Raw genomic sequence first — 13,434 nt, forward strand, 5'->3', positions numbered from 1 at the left:
TTGTGAGAGAGATGCTTATTTATTTATTTAAAATGAACTTTTCATTAATGTCCTTATATGCCTGTTTTTCGTCTTTTCAAAAGGTGCCTGTTAATGTTACGGTGTTTTTGTAAACTCTTTAAAAAATGATTAAAAAAAAAAGTTACGATCACAAAGCTGGGAAAGTGGTGCCTAATTACGGCCAGGATAAACTGCACTTAATATCTATCTGTTGTCAACAAAGCAATTTGCTAGATGATATCTTTAAATCCTTTCCTCAAATTGTTTTTCATACAAATTATTGTAAATGCTTATATTTAAGAGTCCATTCAAAAGAGCTGATGGGTTTTACCTTCGGAGTGAAAAAAAAAAAATCAATTAAAGAGCTAAATCCACGTTCCCGTGATCAGGATCTGTTCATGCTTTTTTCACAGTGAGGTCTCCATGACCACACTTTGCCAGTCCCTAACAGCACAATGCTTGGCAAGTGGTGTCCAGTGGCCGTCTGCGCCGTTTTATTAGCGAGGCTGCCCAGTGCTCTGACAAGGTTACAGGGCCATTGCCCCAGGGCACTGCTCTCCCCCTGCTCGCAGTCCCGGCTTCGCTGCTCCATCACCTGCCCTTCCAGACAGGGCCATCGGCACTGGCGTGCTGGGCAAGGGCCCTTGCCTTGCCAGCTCCGGGCTCTGCAATGGATGCAAGGGAGTGGTGGGAGAGCCAGGGGCACTGCATTGTCTGGGCCAAAAGGGTACCCCGACCATCGGGGTTTCTTCGCAGGGACTGGGTTTCTTCAGATCTCAAGGGCTCCCACTTCAGTCTCAAGATGGGGGAAATTTTCATCTCTACCCTTCTTAAATCTTTCTGCTGTGAGAGATTTCAAGTCAAATGTATTTCCGCACACTTTTCCTGAGAAGGCAAATTTACATATGCATTAGGTTCATTTTATCACAATACACACACAGCAAAGACACATCTCACTGACAATGTGCTGTCTGATGGATAACTCCATACAAAACACACATTTGAAAGGAAAATAGGAGGAGGAATAGGATTAAGAGCCTGTACATAAGTGACATCATGTTTTGTGAAGATGAACTGCAGGAATGTCTTGCCCTACTTTGTATTTTTGGATTATTCAGAGATCCAACAAGTCTTTTGCAAGTGTAGGAAATAATAATGTACAGCATTGCCATACAGAAACTACAAGGACAAAGTTTGTCTTCACTTGAAATTTTTATATGCTGTATTTAATAATGACATAATAAAGGAAAAAAAAAAAAGAAAAAGGGGGGAAAAAAGTTACTTGGATCTTACCTATTGAAAACTTAGATTTTTTGGTACTGCATCTCCACTGGATTTATTCCTGCTGAGATCCAGACAGTGCAGTGCCATGTTTTTGTTTTTCAAAGGCTGACAGAAATGTTTAAATACTGCGTTTTATTTTTTTCTCTCTGGGGACGTGGGGGAGGACCTGCACTGTATCTGAGAGGACCACAATGGTCCTGGCTGACACCCTGCCCTTGGCTGGCCTGAAGAAAGCCTGTGCAGCTTTGGCTGTGATGGACACTTGTCAATATTTAGGACATCAGTGACTAAGAGACGTGGAAGATTTTAGATGCTGTAGAGTTACGTACTAATGTTCCTGTGAATATGTGAGTATGTATGAATACTGATCACTGTCCTTCCCATTGCATTGCGCAGGTCTCTGTTTCCTGATTGCAAGGATTGTTAGTATTTTAAAATCTATACAGCTCTGACCCAAGTGGCATAGTTCCATCTGTAGATCCATGGGAAAAAGAACAATTAAAAAGGAAAAGTATAAATATAATGCAGTGGTATTTCTCGGAGATGACAGATTGCTTCTGGGACTTAGCATTATCCAAGGCTGGAGAGGGGCAGCACCACCTTCAAAGCAAAGAGCTACAACCCTAAAAAGTTTGCAGTATTGTGCTCAGTTACTTTTTCAGGTTTCTTTCCATCTGGCCAGGGTGGCATTTAAAATAGTCTGTTTTTGTGACGATGGTGGGGTTTCTTAATTTTTTGTTTGTTTGTTTGTTTTTGGTGGTGGTGGTTTTTTTGTTTGGTTGGTTGGTTGGTTTTTTTTTGTTTGTTTGGTTGGTTGGTTTTGTTTTTCTGAAGGGATATTGCACCCACCTGCTGCCAAAGTCTACAAAATGAAAATTTCTGACTAATTTCACATAGACTACATGGGGTACACCTTTGTTGTTCCTTCCTGCCAGCTGTGAGTGAAAATTCTTGTAGAAATGCACTCCAGTACAGTTTTACCATGGGAGTGAAAAATCATTTGGAGTCTCTCTCTGCTAGTTTGTGCAATGCCTCAGTGCAGTAGCACGTATCTTTAAATACCCACCTCAGGTTTCGTCTTTAAAATGGGACAGTAATACTACTGTCTTTGTACTTTTCAAGGAGATTCTTCTAAGAATCTGTTAATAAACGTCAGTGATGTACTGTAGAGGTCCTATAAGGAGTACCCTGTTGAAGGCCATGATGAATTATTGACTCTCTTCCCATCCCACTCTGTAGCACATGTGCACACCCCTGAAAATCCCATAGAAACAAGGTGTTGGCACTGTAGTTTTGAAGTGCAATGGCATTGTTTATGAACATACAAGCACTTGGGCAGTCAGGTATCTCTATATATCTCAGTGTATATATATATATAGGTCATCCCTTCTATATATACCTTCTATATATACCTTATATATATATAGGCATATATAGAAGGGATGACCTGGTTTTCATGAGAAATTGGGCTTGGCTTGGACTTAGCAGGCAGATTTTGGCAATTACAAACCCAACTTTACAGACTGGCAGAAGTGGGGACCTGCCCCCTAAAAGAGCTAAAACAAGGCTGGAGTATCAGCTATGGATGCTGTACAAAGCTCCTTTAGGAGTTTGAGAGGTTTCCAAAACTAGGCGAGGGCCATGGTAGCAAAATACTCCACACACCTCACCACCCAGGGAGCTGGGGGAGAGCCAGCAGAGATGACTGGTGTTGCTCATGTCAACAAGTGCATGCTGGAAAGGGCATTTTTTGACACTATTGCTATGTGCACCCAAGAAACTACATGGATTTGATTAGGACTTACTGTTTTCTAGTGGGGGGAAGCAATAGCATAGCAGACACCCCTGCAGCTTGCTTCAGGATGGGACTTAGCATTGTCATCAGCATGTCTCCAAAGATGTGATCTAATTTCATATTTGTCATCAACAGCTGATGCGAGTGTTTAACACCTCTCTAGATCAGCTGTGTAAGTGCCTACGTGCTGGTTTACAAGAAGAGCAGAGCAAAACTTTTAATTTTTATCTTTTGTTATCTTTGTGTGTGTGAGAAACAAAGAATCAGTAGTGCTAAAATATTTTTAAATTCTTCTTGGCTGAACAAAGTTGCTCACAGAGAGGAAGAAAGGTAATAAAAACATCCAGAAAATCTTGAGTGTTTCACCCCAGTGTTTTCCAAGTTTGACATTTCACTGTTTTTATTCATAGTGTTTCATCCTGATGTTTTTGAAACAGAAACATAGTTTTATTTCACTTGTCTTTGTTCTGAATTTTCATTCAATTTCATGTTTAGTCTTGATTTTATCATTTACTTTTAATCTAAATGAAAATATGGCTTGAAACAAGAAAATGTCTTCATCCTCAAAGGATATCTTTTCTAGTCTTCCAGTTTACCAATAGTTTGGGGAGAAAAGATTGTCTTCACTTGGTTGCAGTTCATTTTATTGTTCTAGATCTGTCATGGACCAAAAAACCTCTCATTTACATGCAAAGACCTGACCTGTGACAACTCAAGGCTCCTCAGCCACATACGCAAAGTTAAATTTTGCTGGGTAAGAATGTCAGTCCAGGGTTAACTTTGGTCATACCACTCCTGTAGGAGGGAGGGGATGGGGAGGAGCTGAAGATGGGATGGAGATGAGTGAAGAATGAGGACAGCATCATGGGCTGTCCTCACAGTGGCTGGAGATGGAAAAGAGAAGGCGATGGCGACAACATGTACTCTTCCCTGTGTATACTGTTGCCATAAGACCTAGGGTGCTACCACCCAGGCTGCTGGCACCTGTACTTCTGTGTTGAGTTTTGGAGAAGGGGTATGTTCACCATGCATCTCCTCAGATACAGCCTTGTTTTGTAGGTGGTGTTGTTACCTACCTTCCTTTATAATATATTTTTAAAGCCTGTATGTGGCTTCACCTTGGTCTCTCTGCAGCCAGTAGGCAGTACTCAGGGGAGAGCTTCCTCCTCACTGTCTGAATTGTTTCTTGAAAACAGAAATAGTTCGTAGAAGGAATCACAATCGAATTGGCTAAAGTGTGTGGAGGGTAAGGATTGATATTTAGTTTCTGATTGTTTGAGATACTTGCACGTGACAGGCTGTCCTTGCTGGCGTGGCCTGTACAGGAAATCAGTTAGGCATTTATGGTTCCTCTTGCCTTGGAGAAGATGTCAAAATGATTGTAGCCCGTTAGAGACAGCCTAATATACCTTAAGGTTAACTTACACATTGCTGATAAGTATAAGGATTTCCATAATTGTTTGGCAAGTATCTTCTCTATTTATATAGCCAACTATTAATATTCATAGCATACACCTGATTATTCAGCTAAAACCCGCAACCAATCAATCAGTGATACAGTCTATCAAATGTCCCAGTCATCCTGTAGTCATTACAATATCTTTTTTCCTTTGGAGACGTTTGGGATGACTCAATTTCTCTAATCTTGTAGCATTCCCTCTGTCTTTAGAGGGGAATTTGTAATTGTTAAATTATTCTTGGCCATCCTTCATTCAGAATTTATGTTGTAATTTCAGCAGAAGCCAGACCTTGTACGGCAGTTTTCATCTTTTTTCAAAGCTGCTTCTATTTCTTGAAATGCTGGAGGGTTTCCAGTTATTCCTTCTGGTTACTTTGGATGTGAATTGTAGCAGATCATCCCAGAGTCGTGGTTCAACATTGTTAAGCTTATCAATATAAATATAATGTTAAACCCTTTTTAAATAATTGGGGCTAGGTGTGAAAATGTGACCAATTTATGCATAAGTTGGTCCTACACTTCTCTTTTTCCCTTTATCAGAAAGAATCTCATCATGAACGGGTATCAGACTGTTCCTTATCAGGGCTTCTATACTTGTTAACAGTTGATTAGGTCGTTATACACTTTTCAATACCTGCTTAACCTGATGCCAGTCAACTATGCAAACAAAATTCATTAAGGTAAACAGAAGTCTCCAAGCTGGAATTGCAAGGCAAAAAAATAATAGGTTTGATACATCGGCTATCACTGTATGGAACAATGAAGTCTTATATATCCAAACATTGGAGGAGCACTCACTCAATCGTAAGTAAAACTGAAAATGAGGAATGTGGTAACAAGAAGAACAAGAAGAGGGGTCTTCTGCCCACTCTTTTATGCATGTCTCTGTAAGAGTTTCTTTGCCAGCTACACGTGCATGGAGGAGGGCAACCCTGGGGGGCAGCTGACAATGTGGCCTTACTGGTTTACGTCCCATTTCCAGCTTGTATTTGCCATAGCATTTCCTAAAGTACTTTATCTTCTTCACCTTGCTTATTATGTTTATAGAAGGATCATTTGTAGCCTATCATGATGATGAAGTGAAGTTTAAAATCATATTGGGAGCATGTTTAAGGACTGTCATTTAGGTCCAGGGAGAGGGCTTATCCAGGCTGTTCAGACCTGACTCAGCCCCGGCGCCCCATTACTCATGTTGACCAAAGCAGCTCATGGAGAAAGCTTGCATGGCCATGGGGCAATGCTGTGGTCCCCAGGTGGGTGTGCTGTGCTGGAGAACAGGCTGCAGGCTTGGCAGCAGCGGGTGGATGGGGTTCCAGGGCTTTGGTGGAGGCATACAAACTGAGCCAGAGGGCACAGTTGAGGGAGGAGCAGGAGAGGAATTTACCTGGTAGCTGATATTTTGAGAAATACTACAAGTAACAGCCAACTGATTCTGGGGGGGTTGGAGCAGGAGAAAATTTGTATTCAAACACATTGTTTCTGGATTTCTTTAGCAAGTGTACTTAAAGAGCGAGACAAGTGCATTGAAAACTTCTTTTCATACTCATCCAGTGCCTGCTTTGGAATTGTCATTTAAGGCAGTTAACTGTTTTCAAAAGAAAGTGTTTTATTTCTGTACTCTGCTCTTTTGATTTAGTATGTAAAAAGAATGCCATTTTAACATTAACAGATAAAATCTTGATTGTGAAAGAGACAGGGTCCCCACTTACTAAATTAGCAAACCTGCATGAAAGGACAGTGTAGAATACTGTAATACAAATGCTACCTCTTACACCAGAATCACAACAGTAATTTGTCCCTCACTGGAATATACCCCTTTTGGCACCTCCCTTGATACCCTTGAAGAAGATAGAATGGGGATTAAATATGGGATTAAATAAAAAACTATAGAAATATATTAAATAATGCATATTCGCATAGTTCTTGTTCTTTTAGACTCTTGCTGCTAACAGCTTAGAATGTTTTAATGAATTGTGCTTAAAGGCATCATTACCTGCTCCCTAATACTAGTCTTTTTGGTCAAGAAAGAGGATTCTTTGGAAATCTGAGTACTATCAGTTACATTTTGGTGTTTATGGTAAAATCCAAGACCATAGTTCTATAAGAGCATAATGTTTCTTTGCATAGCTTTATTTATATAAATGATCCCATGCCTAAGCTCTTTCGTCATCACCATTGTGCATGTTTCATATATGCCTAAGCCCAGGGGCACAGTTTCAAATTCAGGTTTTCATACCGGGCTGGATATTTGGCCCATGTAGTTTAAGAAAACAGAGAATCTGCCGATATGCATTTAACAGCAATATAAAAATAAAACCCAATAAAAATAATGAGAATTATATTTCTATTGGGAGAACATAAAAGTCATAATGGTGCAAATGGGCTTTGGATAATTGATAATACTGATGCGGAAAATTATTTTCAGTTCCCTCTCCTTTGCAGTAAAATACAGCTGCATTTAAAGAGGGGGAAAGATTTTTTTTTTCTTCCAATGGTGAAGAATAAGAGAGCTTTGACCAGCGTCACTGAGGAAACCTCAAAGCCATGTTGAAAATGAACATGTAAATTTGCTGCATTGGCATCCAGAGTGGCAGTCTGTCTGGTTCCACCCTGGGAACCACAGGATGGTGAAAGTATGTTGCCTCTTGGCTCCAACCTTGCTGATCACTGCAAACCCAAGTAGAAAATAATCATTCTTAATCTGTGGTTTTACTGAAGCAGTGTCTCACTGCTGCAGTTCTGCTGCAGCTGTGGAGCAGGCAGCGGCTTCCTCAGCTGATTTGCATTGAGTCTTTCTGATGTTATCTTCCTTTGGTGACACATGGCCCAGAGCCCTGGGGAAGAGGTGAATGAGGCTGTCCCATTTCTCTCCTGCCACCACCATAGGTAATGTGCACACTTTTGGCCCAGTTAGCATTATATGACACCCATCCCACTACATAGATTCCCTGGGGTCCATCTGTCCTCATTATAAAGAACCATATAATACAAAACGGTATGTTTTACTAATGAAAGAACAATTTGAAGTTGATTTTATGAGAAAAGAATATCTTTGATCTCTCAGTGTAAGTGGAGACTGAAGAATACAAGTGCCTACACTGCCACAGAGTAATGGAAAACAAGAGCAGGTAGCAGAAAGTTCCAAAACAAAATATCTCCTATAAACAAAATGATCAAGAAAGAAATTTCATCCTGGCCAGCTAGTTGGTCTGCAAGGGACGATGCTCTGTTCAAGAGCTCACCAGACTGACTACTTTTAATGTGGTGCCTTTTTTAGATGAAGGTCTCTGTGTATTCTGCTTTCTTGCTAACAAAACAAAGGGAAGCAATAACTCAGTACAGATGAAATTTAAAGCATAGACTTGGACTCCAAGAAATCTATGTTTGTTTCTGGTGTTAGAACAGAAATCTTGCAATTTCTTGTAATGCTTCTTTAGTCTTTCTGTGCTTTGGCTTTCTCAACTTGTAAAAAGGGATATCTCTATTTAGTTGCCTGGATTGTTGCGCTGAAATTAAGGTAATGTAATATTTATAAAATATTTTCAGATCATTGACTAGAAGACAATTTTGAAACTTCTCTTGTACTGAATCTTAACTAAATTTCTAGTTTCTGTCAAAGGATGTCTCTTCATCTTTTAAACAAGGAAGCACTTTGTGTTTTGTGCTCATGAATTGGTCTGTATTAGATTGGTTTATAATTGCACAAGTTAAAGAAAAGACTGAAAATGTTGTTACTGAGGCACAGCCACCAACCATAAAATAGGGTAACCAGTGGTGTCCCTGGAAGTATCACTGCAATGGAGACTCATCGCTCACTTTGCTGTGTTTTTGTTCTCAGTTATAACAACATAGATAGCTGTAGACTAAATGTTCTATCTATTTTTTTATTATTTATTTTTAAGCTATAAAACATTTGTTGTGCTGATCATTTCAACCACGCTTTAACAGAGGATGAACTTGATTCTTAAAAAGCAGAAAGAAGATCAGCTGTCCATTATTGCATGCCAGCTCACCTGTTCTATGGCCCATGCACGGGATTGAGTTGATGTTACTGAAGGGATACCAGTAGATAAGGTAAGGTACATTTGTGGCTAAAACTGAAAGCATGCAATATGTAAATACCTGCGTATACCTGGGAGCTTTTCATCCTAGAGTGTGCATAAGGTAATGGTTTGGGCCAAACAAGAAAAGGTAAAAAGCAAAGAACAGATAGCACATACCCACAAAATGTGATATTGGCTATGTAGAGCAATGACATGGGAAAGACAGCTATCATGATATCTCATCGGGTCTCTACTGTGTCCAGTACTACTACCACAGAATCTGGTGCCACATTATGGACTCAAAAGTGATGACGAGGTTGGGCTGACAGATGAAGCATGGAATTTAGCACAGAGGAGAAATGTATGCTTGAATCTTATTGCCGCATGTTATCTGACTCCATTGACTGCAGCATGTGACTGAATTAAAGTGAATGATGAAATTACGTACAGCCGTTTTCATAAGCAGAAGTCAGTTACAAAGTGTTTCCAGATGTATGTTTAATGTATTTCTATTTTATTATGGTGTCTATTTGATGTACGCGGTACTGACTAAATGGTTAAAAACACTGTAATGTGTACAGAAGGATATTGTGCTCAATTTTTTTCCAAAAGTGTCAGTGTTGATAACTAAAAACTGAAATACTACAATCTAATCAACAGTGCTTTTATGGACTTACGAGCATGGGCTTTTAACATTCGGGTAACTCTACTGTTTGTAGACATAAAAATAAATGGCTCTAAAATTATTTTAGGATTGTAGGTTTAATATAGGGAACTAGATAAAGCTAGAAAAATAAATCAGAGTAGAATTATTTCTGGCATCACATCTGCCAGGCCCATCAAGAAACAGATATTTTACATGCCTATTCCATGGGATTCAGGAAAAGAGCACTCTGCTCAGCTGGATTGGTCAGGTGGACTCAGAATTTATCTCCTTGGCTTTCTGTTTTCTGATATTTTACGGCCTACAGCCATACCATTTTAGTTTAAGATCCTATCAGATGTTGCAAACTAAACTGTATCCAGAATGGCCAATACTTAAAACCCTTAAGTCCAAGCCTGGGAAATATTGTTAGAGAATAGGTAGGTATCACTCTTCTTTCAGTGTTTATAATGGGCAAATGCTCCATCACGCTGTTATCAGACACTACATGTTGTAGGTACTTGGTTATGGTTAATACGTAAAACTGACATTTTGACTCTTAAAGATGCATGACCATTTTTCTAAAGGGAGAAAGTTAATCTGCAACCTTAGCTTCATCTGAATTTCAGTGGGGCTTTTTTGTTTGTTTGTTTGTTTTTGTTTTTACCTAACTAACATTTCTACATTAATTGCAATTGCATATGGTATTAGACGTAATTTTCTGTATTAAACACCACAATGTAGTGTTGTGCTGAAAGTTACTTGGCTCAACATCATGGTCCTCTGCGGTCCATGGTAGTGGACTCTTTGATTGTCAGGGGAGTCATTTATCATGTATAGAGAGCCAGATTCTGTGACTGTCTATGGTATGTTTTAGGACTATGCATTACACTCGATCCAGAGCAGTACTCCCACAGATGATAGTGAGAAGTTTTCAAAAAGATCAAAGCTAGAAGCATATGGTTTTAGGCAGTGAATAAGCTTCTGGTCATTAACATTATTTATTCCTGAAGTGTGTGATTGTTACATTTGGTATCACTCAGTGGGATAATACTGCATATTGTTTGCCTTTGTTTTCTTCCTTAACCATGTTTTCTCTGTTTCTGGTGCCTTTTTTCCTCTCCCTTTTTTTCATTCTAGATTTCCCTCAGGAAGCAAATTCAGATTCCTCTTGGGAGAACCAGGTCTTCCCTTCTCCTTCTTATCTGCTAAGATTATTAGCAATTAAATAGGCAATGCTAACATGTAGAGAGTGATAATTGACCCTAATTAGATGAAAGAGGCTACAGCAAGGGTGAAAAATTCAGTTTCTCACAGGTGTTGTAAGAATTTGTTTTTCAAGGCACAGAAGCCCAACAACAACCATTTAGAGCAAGGTGATGTATAGAGATTGCTCCTCTCTGCTACACGGCTGAGAACTTTGACTTTTCAAAATAATAATTCAGTTTCTGAAGAGTCTGAATCATGTGAATATATTGGATGGCTGTAATTTGGCCCGATGCCATAATGCTTCAGATTGCTGCTATGTATAGATCAGGGTGCATCTATTTTAAATTACTGATGTAAATAATTATTTCTGAGCTCAGGAATGGCCACCATGAAAAGTGCGATTGGACTGTTTACTCTGATGCAATAACCCTTTCAGTGGTGCCATAATGTTGCCTAATTCCTCAATTTGGGAATGACCCCAAAGTTTGTGATGCTGTAGTAGCATGCTTGAGGAACACACACAATGAGCCTGTTCCTCTGTTTCTCATACTGCATAAGCTGTGTGACTCTCATCGTTTTAATTTTATTTTTCTTTTTTTCTTAGAGGAGCCCACAGGTTCAGTGTCTGTTAATTTGCTTGGCATAATTAAGTAGTTTTCACTAGGACATTATTCTTACTACATTAGTCTTCCCTCTACTGTGCAATTCTCCAAATGTATTCAGTTGTATTATTTTTTCTGCTGACTTTTGAGGAGGGGAAGGAGGGGGATCTGGAGACAGTAATCCCCTCGGGTAACTCACAGCTGGAGATGGGATATCAGAGCAATGGACCGAGCCTCTGAGTTGGGAAGGAGAATTTGCTTTCCAGGATCCCTGTTTGGCCCTTCAAACCCCCAAAGGGGCAGCTCAGGAATGAGGTAGGAATTTTTGTCCCAGGGGAAGCCAGTTGGTTCAGCAGGCTTTTGTTTCTTGCCTCTTCATGGTGCAGAAAGGCTGATGTCACCAGAGAGTAGTTCTTGTCTAACAGTTGCGGGAGCCCTGTGCATCCCATTGCCCAGGTTTTGCCATTGGGAATTACCATGCTTTGTCTGACGAAGTCTGGGAGTGCCTATCAAGTAACACAGGAGTACCCAGGTGAACTGGCTTGGGATGTACAAGCAGGTCAGCCTGGGAGAGCTGTGGCCCTAAACTCTGTAAAACTGTGTGTTGTAAAACCATCTGTTGAACCTCTCAGTTTCCCTTCTCTGCCCTACTGGAGGCTGTTCTTCCTTACTTGGGAGGGCCAAATCTTACTCCCCTCGAATTCAGTGGACTACCTGGATGAGCAAAGTGAATCAATACACAATGCAGTATGAATTTAATATATGTAAGCTGCACTGCATTTTTAATCAGGTATATATTTATTGTAGTGAAGAGTAACAAATTACAGTACCACTAGCACACAAAAGCTTATGGCATTCCATTATTCTTAATTAATAGGTAAGTGCAAGCCTTTTTTATTTATACTAGAGAAGATCTTGTTACTAATTTGGTTGCAAATGTATCTGTAAAAAGGAAAAAAAAAGTATATCTATTTATTTTGCTAGTTTAATAATAGAGCACTCATTCTTTCCTTTTAGTTTTCTGATCGTTACTTGGTTTGCAATCAAATATTAGCATGCTGTTTTTGCATATATTTCAAAGACATCCATTCTTTAATAAGGAAAAGAAATGTGCTTGTTACAAGCAAAGAAACAAAAAACTAATAAAAAGCATCTGGAATCTAAGATGAACACTGGAAGCTACTGGGTGAGCACAAGTTCCCTGCATTCCTTTACCTGGAATCTGGTTCACAAATTTATCAAAGGAATGACCAATAGTATGTCATTATGAGGAAAACATAAATGTAAATAATACACATTGTTTACCATTCAGTGGCCTTCCTTTCCTTCCATGATTGTAAGCAAATAGGCATAGGTCTCAACAAAACCTACAAGTCTTCAGTTGGAGCTTTCTTGATAATTCTGGAGAGGTGAAACCAAGTGTGCCAAGTAATTTTTATTCTTTAACAGAATGTAGCTCTTCTGTAACTAGCAATCATGTTCTTCACATCCTTTCGATATTAAGATCTCAAAACTTTTAAGAAAATGTAAACTCAGTCCTAAAACAAGGAATTTATACTTAATATCTTGAATTTTTGTTTAGCTTCCTAAACAGCCATTCCTGTGTGATATCAGTTTGAACTGGGGAAGCTGACTTCTGAATATTAGCCTGCTTCACTGTACATTATATGATTTGGAAAACATCTTCAATATCTTACTGGGGAGGATGGGGGGAGTGGAACATGATAGTAATTTCCAAATGCTTCCTTTCTCTCTTTTTCTTAAATAAAGTATACTAAAAAGTAAGGAACATGATCTTTTCAAACAGAATGATGTCCTTTTTGCCTTCATAGCATAGCACTGAAGAAATGAAATAGAAATCTTCCTTGATGGAATGGAAAGATGGTATAAACTGGTCAAAAGTTAGTCCTGAAGCATCTTATTTTAATGAAGAAGTTGGTGCTGGATCCTGATGAGTATTAAGTGACTATTTTGGCTTCCTGAATATGAATATTGATTTCTGCTTTCTCTGTATGTCTTAGTGCTTTTGGGAGTACATAGGTATGCACATTCTTCAGTGTGTGTTTGTGATAAAGCAGAACTATTTATGAAATGTAATTTAAATTCCTGAAGGTTTTCCATCATTTCCTACTCCCCCTGTGATGTCCCAGATGTTCTGATGCTTTTCATTGCTATGCTATGCTATTGCTTTTTCTAGTCCTCTTGTGTCTCTGCAGAGCAAGGTGGAAATGAGCACAATGTTCTCCGTATCTTTTTCTCTTGATAATTAACTGTAGCTTGATTTGTTATGGGTAGTTTAACTGGCTTTGATGAATACTATGAGAATGTGCTCCTAACGTAGCCATCGTGGAGACCTGACATTCTAACGGAGAATGGTAGGGGATGCGGGATATTCTAAT

At 39.3% G+C, this 13,434-nt stretch overlaps 1 long non-coding RNA gene across 1 annotated transcript in view; it reads left to right on the forward strand.

Annotated features, from left to right (window-relative positions):
* The window catches only part of LOC308176510, a 55,572-nt gene that overhangs the window by 23,554 nt on the left and 18,584 nt on the right, over positions 1-13,434 (forward strand). The window contains exons 8-9 of the long non-coding RNA XR_013938294.1: positions 1,448-1,631; positions 8,441-8,612. This is a non-coding gene — a long non-coding RNA (uncharacterized lncRNA). The remainder of the gene's footprint in view (positions 1-1,447; positions 1,632-8,440; positions 8,613-13,434) is intronic.

This window comes from Anser brachyrhynchus (assembly GCF_964034855.1).
Source record: "Anser brachyrhynchus genome assembly, chromosome: 12".
Taxonomy (NCBI): domain Eukaryota; kingdom Metazoa; phylum Chordata; class Aves; order Anseriformes; family Anatidae; genus Anser; species Anser brachyrhynchus.